Below are 12916 nucleotides of genomic sequence, written 5' to 3'. Positions count from 1 at the left end.
TGCTGAGGAAAACAGTAGAGCTGTGTAGGCAGGGGTTAAATTGGGATTTGTTAGGTGGGGGGGCTCTGTGGTTTCAGGGTTGCCACCGGTAGACACGTGTGTGCACATAGACTACAAAAATCTGATTTATATCATTTGACAAACAGTAAAAAAAATATAACAAGGTGAGACAAGCCTCTGCTCTGAACACTATAACGCTAATCAAAGTCATTCTAGATACTGTTGGCAGTGCACAAAACTACAGCTGATGACAATAAAAGACAAAGACCGCAAGCTAGTTCCTTTTCATGAATTAATGTTATAGCTAGGAAATGGTCAAAGTAGCCTTCTGCTCAAACCACCATTGTCCTGACGATGTTGAGGGATTTCAATACGTGCTCAAACTAGAGCTTGCCAGCTAGCTTATTTTAACAGTTAGCTACCAAAGATTGGAGGAAACCTGCTAAAGTTTTAGCATCATTTTTTAGAACTGAAACATTGTTTAAGCAGAATATCAGAGTAATTTACATTCTGTTACTAAACCTGTCGGTTTCTGACCTATTTTTCTACCTACCTCGCCATCCACCTATCATTCTGCCATCTGTGCTGTCTGACTGGCTGACAAGTGACAGAGGTCGCTGATCTGCTAAGTAGCTTTTAAGGAAACTTATTGACAAAAAAGGGAAATCCTGTGAAAGTTCTGATGTTTGCAAGTTCTTACATCACCTAATTTAGGCCTATATTCTCTACTGCTATGAAGAAAACATGTTTTAATCATTGCTTGAATTATTAAGACCGTTGGCCTTTTGACTTTACTTGATTTGACTGATCCAGATGACTGTTAGCTTAGCTTAGCATAAAGACCAGAAGTAGTGGGAAGCAGCTAGCCTGGCTTTGTCTAAAGGTAACTAAATCTGCCTACCAGCCCCTCTAAAGCTCACTAAACCGCTTACTTAACAGCTCACTAGCTGTTCCCCCTGTTCCCGGTCTTTATGCTAAGCTAAGCTAACAGTCTCCTGGCTCCTGCTTCATATTTAGCGTACAGACATGAGAGTGGTGTTGATCTTCTCATCTAACTTTTCTTAAAAAAACAAAAAAATCTCAAAATGTCAAACTGTTCCTTCAAGGATATTTGGAAACTATGTACACGAATCTTATCCTCCCTTTAAGCTACAGACCTCCCCAATTAACTATTTGCTTATGAGAACACGTTAACCCGTAGATTGAAAAAACAATCTCAACCCAATACTTAGAGCTTTTTCAACTCTATCACACATCATCATCGTCTTCATCAGCAGATGTTTGCTCAGTTGTGTTGCAGATGGACATTGACGTGGACACTGACCGTTGACGTGCGAGCTCAATAGCTGTTACTTCTCTCTGATGAAGACCATGCAATAGGGTTGAAAGCTTGAGTTTGTATTGTTGGGGTTTGTCAACCATTTAAAAGGCCAAGAATGAGCTTTGATGCTTATTTAATGAGATTTTTGGCCATACTTTCCTGAATTATTTATGTAGTAACAGTCAGCCCATATGGCTTGCCCAAGGGAACTGTGCGATGCCACTCAGATGCTTAAATTTTAAAAAACCTAATTACTTTTTTTGTATTTAATTTTTATGAATTCTTGTTTTTAAAGAGTAGGTGTGACTGTTTGAACTCATGCTCAAGTGTCTATGTGCTTATAAAAAGACTATTTTCTACCAAAGCGGCTGTTAAATGGAATTTAAACTGGGATTTTGGTAATGGGCGACTACCAGAATACCACATGATTATTTTATGTTTCTGAGAAAGCGCTTCTTAGATTGCTGAGGCTATAAATTTATCACTCGCTTGTTCTGTTAGTTTATTCTAAAATCAAAACTCTGCATTTCAGGATGATGGGATAGTTCATTTAATTAGACGTTGCCATTGCTTGCCATTTGTCTAAAAACCGAGGCCTGTGAGTTTCTCAGCTGGGCTGCAGACCACTTTTGCACTTCTCATCCCTGGTCTGTGGTGAGCTACCCCTCCTGACAAGTTATTCCATCTTCCCTGCTTGTCATTATGAGCAGCCAACCTCAACGGTGTCACAACTCGTCTCCTCCTCATACTTTTCAAAGTGGTTTTGGTGTGTCTTTCACACTTAATCCTGCACTTTGACTCGGCCCTGTGAAGTCTGCCTCACAGAGTGACAAACACTGAATCAATACTGTGATTGGTCGGCTCGACGTAGCCCTGACCCTTGTGTTTTGTTTTTTCAGCTGTGACGAAGCTATGTGTGCCTCTGGTGTGATGCCCCTGGAAGATATGACAGTGTAAAGATATGGGCTGCCGGCGTGAGGCTCAGATGTTTTGATGGTGAGCACACGTGGGACACAGAACGGCTGCCACCCTTGATTCCCCTCTGGTATTTCCACAAAGAGAGATTGAAGCCCTGAAGAAGTGGGACTGGGACTGGAATTCCAAACCAGATTGTGTCTGTCTGTCTGTGCTGCCCTGCCTGTGAAAACAGATTAAAATCATACTGACCACTGCAGCCAGGAATGTGTTGAACCTTGAGCCTCGAGGGGGGAAATCCGACAGCTCATCACACCTAACAAAAAAAAAAAAAAAAAAAAAAAAATCCCCAAACAGTTGCTCACAGTGCAGGAGGACCACCACAGAGAGTGAACTAATAAAAAAAAGTGCAGAACACATTCAACAAAACTTGATGAGTCACTAAAAGGAGACATTATTAGACAGGAGGCTTTAGTTATTGGGTGCAATTTGTACCTAAAACATTAACTAATTTTTAAGAGTAATTACAGATAAAAGCTTTAGGAGATGAATTCATTGCAACTGCATTCTTTCTCGGTTTTCAGTCTCAGTAAAATTTCTTTGCTTTTTCTTCTTTCCTCTCCCATTAATCATCTCACAACCCCTCAGATTTATCTAGTGACCCTTTAGAGGGGCACGACCCCTAGGTTGGAAACCACTGGACTAAACTAGCTAACTGTATATAAAGTAGTTCAAACAGTAACATGCTGCTCTAACACTGATGCTTCACTATTAATAATCTAATGATGTCATATATAATAATATATCAGTCAGAGGGACCAAACCACTACTTTTACTGCAATACTGTAACTACATTAAGCTGATAATACTTAAGTACTTTTACTTAAGTAGGATTTTAAATGCAGGACTTTTACTTGTAATGGAATAGTTTTAAATTGCTGTTTGGTACTTTTACCAATTAAAGTAAATGAGTAAATGATCAGAGTACTTCTTCCACCACTGTGGGCTGTAATTTAAAGCAAAATACAAAACCAGTTTATTTAATGGAAAATATAAATGGAAAAAAGCATCTCATGCTTGATTTTGCAGCTGTTAGAGTTTAAAGTCCATCCAGATTTCAAGCAGGGAAGATATCATGTACCTCAAACTACATTAAATGGAAGAATGGGTCATGTAGTATTACGATAATTGGAGTATTTGCTGTACAGACTACTGTGCTTTCAGTTTGTCTGTCAAACCAAAGGTCAGTCAGAGTAACAATGATCCCAGGAACTGGATGGATAACATCAGGGCTGTTATTATTGACAATAACTGCAGAGCTGTTTAGCCAGAAACTCCCTGACCGAGTCATGAGACTTCCCTTGTGTTTTCACTCCATTCAAGTCTCATTTGACTGACCAAGGAGCACAAATAAGAGGGCACAGAGGCCCTGGCACCAGTTGTTCCCTTCCTAGTCACAACAGTCTGAAAATAGTCCATTCACACTCATTCACTGTCGTGCAAAGCATGCAAGAATATACAAAAGTTGTTGTTTCGCACCAATCCTGTTCTTCAAATGAGCCAACAGCACATCCTTACACTGTCCTCTGTGAACAGATTAAGTGCCGTATATTTCTGTTGAGTTTGCCAACAATAGAAGCCTGCAGACTGGGAACGGGAGATGGGACATGCATAGACACATGTCTGGAAATAATGCTAAGTATGGCGTTCTGCCATGCAGCATATAGAAGGATATGTTGGACGTTCAGAATGTGAGCTATCTGCACTGACTCATATTAGTTGTGGGTCTTTGGCTCAGCTGTTAGCCTCCCAATAAAGGTTAAGACTGAGATTTAGAGAGAATGTGACATGTAGGCTAGCCAACTGTCCATGTAATACTGTGTGAATGGCTCGTCTTTACAGGGTGGTAATCAGAGATGGTGAGTAACGTGCTAAGACAACAAAAATCTCTCTCAGCTGCTTTACACAGATGACACTATGTTCAATTAATCACTAAATTATTAATACTTTTAAAGAGGAAATTAGATTTTGATTGCGGCCTTAAGAACAAATCCCATTTTTCAGAAACTTAAAATCACTTTATGGCTGCATTTGTTGTAATGCAGATTTGCAAATTACAGTTTGCTTCGCTTGTTCGCTGGCTGTCAACTAAAAGACTGCCCAGTCTGAGCTACTGGTTGCTACTAAACCAAACATGGAGCGCTGACGATGTGATGGGTCCATTAAAAAAGAAAGAGATACCAAATGTCATATTCTAAAACTTTCATCAATTGGACAATTTACAGTTTTAAGTAGCTATAAACATAATATTGTTCAACTTATGAAGTGTAAAAACTGAACCTTTAACCCCAGTTGTACATGAATTTTATATAGGAGCCTATATAAAGCCACCATACATTCAGCTGTAGTGGAAGCATAATAACACAGAGTAAATTTTGCACTAAAAAGATTGTAACATCAGAAGATATCCACTCGATTTATCTAACTCTAATAGCTGAAGCCGCATATTAGTGTCAGATAAACTTTGGAATTTTTTGCACAGTAGGAGGATTGTGGATTCATCACTGACACATAAAGTTAAAGATGTTTTAACAGTCAATATGAACAAGAAGAATGGTTACAGCAAGAAAAACCTGTTTTAATGTCCATATGGGCACCAGACGGTTTTAAAACAGACTTGATAAAGTGTGATACTTTAAGTATCAAAAGTAAAAACTCACCATGCAGACAAATTGACCCCATCGGTGTATTATTAGTTGTTTGGTATTTTTAGTTTGGTTGTGTTGTTGTGTAAGAAGCAGTTTACTTGTGGACAAAGTGGAGCTAATTACAATTTCTACTGTTGGGTAGTTTAGTTGCAATAACAATAGGTTGATTGTATATTTTGTATATAAGGTCGTAATCTGCAGTAACTACAGCTGTCTGATGAATGTAGTGGAGTAAAAGTACAATATTTTCTTCTAAAATGAGTAGAGTGGTGGTATAAAGTAGCCATTACTCCAGTCAATTTGAAATACTCAAGTGAAGTTCAAGTACTTCAAAACTGTAGTAGCTGTAGTTACACAGCTTCCAACATTACAGTAGTGGAAGAAGTACAGAGACCTGTTACTTCAGCAAAAGTAGCAATACTGCAATTTTACAAGTACAAGTCCTGCATTCAAAATCTTACTAAACTGAAAAAAACTTAAGTATTGGAAGCAAAATGTACTTAAAATATCAAAAAGTACATAATTAAAGTAAAGTAAACTCATGTAAAATGGCCCCAATTACAGCATATATATGTATAGACACACCACCAATACTGATTCATTGAGCAACAACAATTTATAATGTTAGATAGTTGAATCAATGACAATGCATATTTTAAAAGCTGATGATATGTTTTAGGTATAAAATATTGATCTGAAAAGTAACTACAACTGTTAAATAAAAGTAGCAACTATTGTCCTAAATATGCATATAAAATAATATACAATATATGACAATACGTGTGATTAAATAAGTAATGAATCCACATGAGTCCAGTTGCAGAGCAGCAGTGATTGGTGGATGGGGGGAGGGAGCTGACGGATCCAGTCACTCCCATCCCAGCAGCGGTCTGTCTGGCTGAGGGGGACGGAGGAGCCGCTCATTCTTCTGTGGTCCCGGAGAAAACGTGGAGGATGAAGAGACACTGAGGAGGAAAAGACAAAAAAAAAAGAAAAGAAAAGAAAAGAAAATCAAGCCAGGATCGAGTCTGACAACTTAAAAGTGCACAAACTTCTTCAGAGACACAAGAAAAAATCCTTCATCTTGCTGGATTTCAGAGGCGATCCTTTCAAAAACCGCACAGCCAGCAGCAGCAGTGGCCGCAGATACACGTAAGTAAGATCCGCTTTAAGACAAAATCTCACCTCTTTTTACAACTACTTTTCTATAACAGCAATAGAGAGGTGATCCGTTTCTTAAACAAGCCCTCGTTGGATCTTCTCAGCCACAAAAATGCGACTTTCACCCGAGTTTTTCCACGTTTTTCCGACTGTCAGAGCTGTGAAGGGGAAACTCGTGGCAGGAAAGCCGAGCAGACTGATGCTTTGCCAGTCAGTCAATGCGGCTTATTATGACCCAGTGTCATCAGGAGTGACACTCATCTGTGACTTTTTGCCATGTAATTAGTCCATTACTAGAGTTTTAAATCATATATGTGTCTCATCTGTCTTTAATGAAACCTTACATGGCTGACAGTGCACATGGTATATCAATATAGATGAATACAAGAATGGAAATTGGTCTTTAAGTTGGACTTTGCATACATCTAGGACTGCAAGTGAGGAGTATTTTCATTATTGATCCATCTGCCAGTTATTTTGTTTGATTAAAACTGTCAGAAAATGGTGAAAAATATCAGAATTCAGGTAAAAAATGTCCTGTTAAGTCTTGCAAACAGTCCAAAACCTTTAATATATTCAGTATTGACTAAGTGAAGACTGCTGGGGTTGACACCATTATTGATATTTGAGAGTTTAAGAAATTGATTTTCTTTACACAACCTATGACATAAATGAATATTTTGGATTACCAGGTGTCCTTGAATCAGTTTTTTTTAACAATTGTGACCAAGAAATGTACTGGGCGGCGTATTTTACAGTTAATATAAACTCTCTGGTGAACAAACTAAATAGTGACACAATCAAAACATATTTGGCACTTCTGTACTTTGATTTCATGTCATTTATCTGCTGACATGTACATCTGCATTGAGCTGATATCGGCCAGTATATCGGTCGGACTCTAATGTTCGCTTAACTTCCAATAAGACAAAGACAAGCAATAAATCCTCAGTAATGAGAAGCTGGAATTAGGTATAGTTTTGTATTATATTGATCAATTGATGGACTAATTGTCTCGGCTCTACATACAACCATGTTTTCTTTTCCATGAAAGCCCCATCAAAAGCATCATAAAGCTCAAACACCTGCTCCTGGCACTGATTTGTTACCTGAGTCTGTGGACGTATTAAAGGTCTAAGGTTGCTCAACTTCAAGAGAAAGTCTGTCAGTGGTTTTGACAAAGTGCGACACAGATTCTTGTCTTGTTTTTTTCGTGTTGTGTTTCAACAGTAAACCTGAGAACGGGTTCCACCTGTAAACCGGTGTTTATGTGAGAAAGAGAAAGGGCTCCTGAGGGCAGAGATCTTTTTTATGTTTGAAGTCTTTGGGCCATAACGTAACCAAAGTCAGAAACACTGTCATGTATTTTGTTTAAGGACGGCCCTACTTTCCTCTTTCTCCTTGTCTTTGCTGATTTTTTTTTCCACACGTGTTGCTCCTTATTGCAATATTTTAAGTTCATGAGAGATGTAGTATTGTTGTTCCAAACCTCAGTCACTGATTCGTTGTGGTAGGAAAGATCAGAGCCATATGAATGGTCTGTTTCCATTTGGAGTTTGCTCTCTCTGCTAATGGATGAACAGTACAGATGTGTAGCTTTCTATTGTAAATTGATGTGCTAAATTGTTGTTGTTTGGTGTGCTGTTGTCACTTTATTACCAGCTGTTAAGTTACAGAGGAACAGTCACTGTGTGGTCGCGGTCATGAGTCTTTAATCTCTAATTAGCTAAAGCCATTTCTTTGTAATTTCTCTTTTTTTTTTTTTTTTTACAGCCACACAACTGAGTTTCAGATGTGTAGCGATGTTTTAGGTCATCCCTGAATGAATGACGAACATTAAAGATGGCGGTCAGTCGTTGAGTCCGTTGCTAGTGGTTTTGAGCTTATGTGCCAACGCACGTGGTCCCTCAGGGCTCCGTGTTTGGCCCATTAAAAAAAGCCAGGGCTTCATTCATTACGACCCTTCAGAACGCTCCTTTTCCTCGGTTTAGGCCACAAAAAAAGCTAAAATACATGCGTTTCTCTCCCTTGGCAGGCTGGTAGCGCAGATGCTTTGGAAAAGGTCTTTAATGTTTCTGTTTTTTTTTCTCCTCCCTTCGCCTAAACAGAATGGTAAACTTTCAAAGCATGGAAAAAATATTACCAGCCTCCTTGTGCAGATGATGCAGTTGGTGATATTTTTTTTTTAATGCACGTTACAAAATAACAAAACAAAAAGTTTGAACTGCTAACCCATTCATGCAGACCACATCATCTGCGTTTTCGTGCTTCTCTGAGCTTTGATGGCTGTGCTTTTGTCATTAATCCGGCATCCTGGTTGTAGTTTATGGGATCGGTCAGTATGTTTCTCCTGGAATGAAGACTATTTCCAGTGGAGGATTTGATCTACATCTTCTCCACGCATTCGGATCCTAAATAAACACTTGTTTTTTTTGCATCTATGAGAGTAAATATCATTGAATGGCGTGCTGATTGAAATCAGAGCTTGCCACTATCAGTGTGCGCTTGAAACCGAAGCCAGGACCGTCGTATCACCATGACAAGAGTGTGAAATCCACTAATTGAATAGCTGCTCCTGTGTCAGAGGTTAAACCAGATGACTCCGGCCGGCTGGGACTAACATCTGGAATACAGTTTTGTTACAGCAAAGGCCCCGCTGTGGATCTCCTCCGGTGTAGATGGACCCGGTAACAAGGCTGATTTATTTGCATCGTATTCCCTCCGACTACTGTAACTGTTGCACTTGTACGTTAGAGTTAGAATATTCACATTTCCAGCAACATCTGTTTTTCACAATCAGAACTTGTTTTTCTCTTTCGGTCATTATTCCACCCCACACTGCTTTTGTGTCTCAGCGAGTGCGGTCAATAAAACTTTCAACAGGAGCATCCAGGAAGTGGTCTAATGAAACCAATACATTACAAAGGTTTTTTTTTTTTTTTTTTTTTAAATATCCAAAACATTGTTTATTTGGCTGTAAAATTGACGTAATGAGAGGAAGACTGTCTTAAAATTCAGACAAATCTAAAGTGGGTCACATTACGTTATAAGGTTTTCCATTCCAGGCTTCTAAAAGGAGTATTTCTGAGTGAATTAAAAGCAGCCGTGTGTCCGAGTTTGTTTCTTTTTTATAGAGCCGGTTCAAAGATGGGCGATTTTACCAGTTCTGGAAAAGTCTGTCTCACAGTCTGCACAGCACAGATTAAAGAGAAAGGCATCTGGGAGGCTTTGTTCTTGGACATTTCCCATTATTGTAGAGCTGATTGATTGACAGAAGGTTAATCGTCAACTATTGTAGTCATTTTTTTTAAGTAGAAATTGCAGGTTCCAGCTTCTCAAATGTGAGGATTTGATGCCTTTTTAATTGCCGTACATGATAGTAAACTGAATATGTTTTGGTTTTGGACCGTTGGTCAGACAAAACAAGACATTTGAAGATGTCACTTTGGAGTTTGGGAAACTATAATGAGCATTTTTCTGACATTTTATAGACAAAAATGACTAATTGATTAGATAATTGGCAGATTAATCGATAATGAAAATAATCATTAGTTGCAGCCCTACATTATTGTCTCTATTTGTCTTTTGTATTCAGTTAAAAAAGAATTCAAACTCAACCCATGAAGCCTTAACTCTAAGACTGTTTTCTTTAAATACAAAGTCAACAAACACCCATGATTTACCTCTCAGATGTTTTAATGTCTTGTTTGTTAATGATTGTCTGTACAGCATCGATAGCCTACTTTGCTGATCGGGAAACAGGACACGTAATGGCTCAGCTGGCCTTTTGCCCTCATACACTATGACTTTTGAATTTGAACAGATCATTACAGATAGAATATTTAATTTTTCCCAAGTGCAAACAGTAGTTTGAATTTAAAAAAGCGACCGCCCTAGTCCGTCTCCTCTTGTTAATTTTGTTGCATCTGCATGTCAAATCAACTCTTCTGACTTTTCATGGCACCTGCAGTGAGTTACAGTTGTTCTGCAGAAAGCAAAAGAGGAGAGCCCAAGAAATGTCACATCCACGTGAAATGTGACAATGTCTAACAGCCTTTACGTGATGTTCTTTCCCATGTGGCTTCCTGTTCTGTTCTTGCTCTGAAACAACCGATTCAACTCTGCAAAAACCCTCCGTACTCCTCTGAATTATACTTGATGAAACTTCCTTGCTCTCTACGTGTCTGCCCCCTCAGTGCTACACAGTGGGTCAGTCATGCACGCTGATTAGATTAGGCAGCGCTGGAGCTAATCACCCTTCTCTGTCCTCTCCCCTGCTATTCTTCGCTCCTGTGGTCACTCATTTTACTCCCGACTCTCTCCGTCCTCGGGAGGCCCCCCCACCCACCCTCCCTCCCCGTGGCTCCCGGAGATGAGCCTCTCCTGGGGGTACATCTGCCTCCAGCAGCTCTCCAGCCTGCTGTTTACTGGGAAACCAGCAGGGTGGGGTCCTCACAATAACAAAGCCCTCACCCTACACTTGTCCCCTCTATCAATAGAGGGCTGACTGTAGGCTTGTGTGGAACATACTATCCCCTGGAAAGAAAGAGACATCCAAAAAAGAAGAGAATGACTTGTGGAGGGGAGGGAAAGGGAGGGAAGGGGTGGGGGGGGGGCAGGACCCTCCTGTCGGGTGAAATGAGGAGAAAGAATCTGCAGTGGGTTTTGTTCCTTTGTGGCGAGCGGGGGGTCAGTCTCAGGGGAATGCACGGCAGACGGACGGTGGGCTTGCAGCTGCATGGCCTCCAGCACTTTATCTAGTCCCTGAGCAACTGCAGGCTCATTAAACTTTTCTGGTAGTTGTGTTCAACATTCACTTCGGTTTATGTCTCTGAGTCAGCGCCGTGTCTCCTGTTTTTTTTTTCTTCCCTGCCATCCATCCTGTTTTTTTTTACCACGCTAATGTTGTAGCAGACATGTCTGAATATTGATTAAGCTGGAACCGGAGTCACTCTGGGATACAGCTGTATGCTAATTATGGAAGGTTATGACCTTCCACAATAAGCAGTCTGGGTGTAATGTGCGATAAGACGGTATCATATGTTCACTTTGGCTTATGTCATGGAAAAGGCTGTATGAGAGAGATAACAGGGGATTGTACATTGTGTTTGTGTCACAGCTGAAAGTCATAATTTGCTTTCGTGTTTCTGTTGGTTCCAGTTCATATTAGAGAAAGAAAACAATGACTACAAAGAGATGGAGTCCTAAGAATTTACTGCCTATTCAAACAAGGGCTGCAACTAATTATTATTCATTATGGATTAATTGGTGGATTTTTTTTTTTTTGAGGGGGGTGAAAGGAAAACTCAGGCATTTTGGCAAACATGCTTATTTGCTTTCCTGCCAAGAGTTGGATAAAAAGATTGATACCACTGTCATGTCTGTACGCTAATTATGAAGCTACAGTGGAGCCAGAAGGCAGTTAACCTAGCTTAGCATAAAGACTGGAATCAAGGGGAAATAAAATCTGCCTACCTACATACATGTCGTTTAATTCGTACACAGACAGAAATGTAAAACGTCAAGTTGTGGTTTTAAACAGAGTTATATACTGGAACTATTTCTTGGCAGGCAGAGTAAGGCTAGCTGTTTCCCTGTACCTCCTTTCTTTATGCTAAGCTAACCTAACCACCCCTGCTGACTCTATCTTCATAACTGGCACACAAATGAGAGTGTTATCGATCCCCTAAACTTCTACCTCTTGGCAGGAAAGTGAGTAAGTGTACTATTCCTTTTGTTAAAATGTCAGAAAATATCAAAAAATGTGGAAAAGTTCCCAGAGCCCAAGACGACGCCTTTAGCAAGCAGTTCAAAACTGAAAGCTGGTTAATTTATAGCGATATAAAACAGAGAAAAGCATTGAATCCTGACTTGAGTGATTAATAGAATACAACTGTTTCATGCATTAGTTCAAACCAGATCAATAGATGGTGAAAACTGGAAGGAGCTAACTGTACAGAGTTAATGTGGGTAGCTGCTTACATTTTATACAGAATAAAATAATCTGTTACAGTTGTGAATGACGTATGTGGGAACAAATGCTTTTTGTTTCATTTTGATCAGGTTGCTGTCGTTAATACAGTTTCATTCTGAGTAAAATTCCACACGGACATAAAATTTCCCAAATCAGCCTTGTCATACTGGTCATCTTTCCAACTAAGTCCTTCCACTTTCTCTTTTACCCTCCCAGTTATCTCTACTGGGAAGAAACTGAGAAATTCCTCCAGCTGGTCTGAGCCCATGTCGCCCACAACCACAGATGTGATTCCCTTTGTTTGGGTCCTGGTTTCACCAGCACCATGGAAACCCTCGTTCGGTTTGGCCTGGCAGGCTGTCACCCGTCATTATCACCACTGTACCTTGGTAGCCAGCAGGAGCAGGACCAACAGTCATAACGCTCTCTCTGTCTTTCTCGGCATCCTGCCTCGGCAGACTCAGATTTAATAGAGGTGGCTCATGCTAAATTTAAGGCGGGTCACTGTTTTGACCTAATCCTGTTCGTATTACTAACTGTATTCACAGTAGTTTGACCGTTTGCCCCATAACTGTTTCCATGTCTGTCAGGCTTCCTTTTTCTTGCACTGCACCAATGTAGTTAACATTTACAACATTACATTTTTAAATGGGTCCTTGGTTTCAGACAAAAAGCCACTGTTGCCGGCAGATTCACTCATCTGTAGCTAGCTTTCTAATGTTTCCAGCTAAATAATTTAAAAACTTTTACAAATCTTGTGAAAATGTGTCTTAAATAAGCACTTGATGGCTACAGTACATATGTGATGTTGTGAGACTGAGGCTAAAGCTAACATGT

The 12916-nt window shown here is 39.8% G+C and overlaps 1 protein-coding gene and 1 long non-coding RNA gene across 4 annotated transcripts in view; one reads left to right on the top strand and one right to left on the bottom strand.

The window, feature by feature from the left end:
- Positions 1–5663: 5663 nt before the first annotated feature.
- LOC137170587 (uncharacterized) lies at positions 5664–8578 on the bottom strand. Its single transcript, XR_010924633.1, has 2 exons — positions 6130–8578; positions 5664–5909 (listed from the first exon to the last, which is right to left on the bottom strand). It is a non-coding gene; the product is annotated as an uncharacterized lncRNA (long non-coding RNA).
- Positions 5806–12916, top strand: part of LOC137170585 (LHFPL tetraspan subfamily member 2a protein) — a 45405-nt gene continuing 38294 nt past the window's right edge. For 2 of the 3 annotated variants that reach the window (XM_067574056.1, XM_067574055.1), the window contains exon 1: positions 5806–6096. The gene's annotated coding sequence lies outside the window, so the exon portion shown is untranslated. Of the gene's footprint in view, positions 6101–12916 lie in introns of all 3 variants that reach the window. The other variant, XM_067574057.1, reaches the window with a different exon arrangement.

The sequence above is a fragment of the Thunnus thynnus genome, chromosome 19 (genome assembly GCF_963924715.1).
Source record: "Thunnus thynnus chromosome 19, fThuThy2.1, whole genome shotgun sequence".
Lineage (NCBI taxonomy): Eukaryota > Metazoa > Chordata > Actinopteri > Scombriformes > Scombridae > Thunnus > Thunnus thynnus.
The sequence above is the reverse complement of the archived record's forward strand: the minus strand, read 5'-3'. Positions and strand labels throughout refer to the sequence as shown.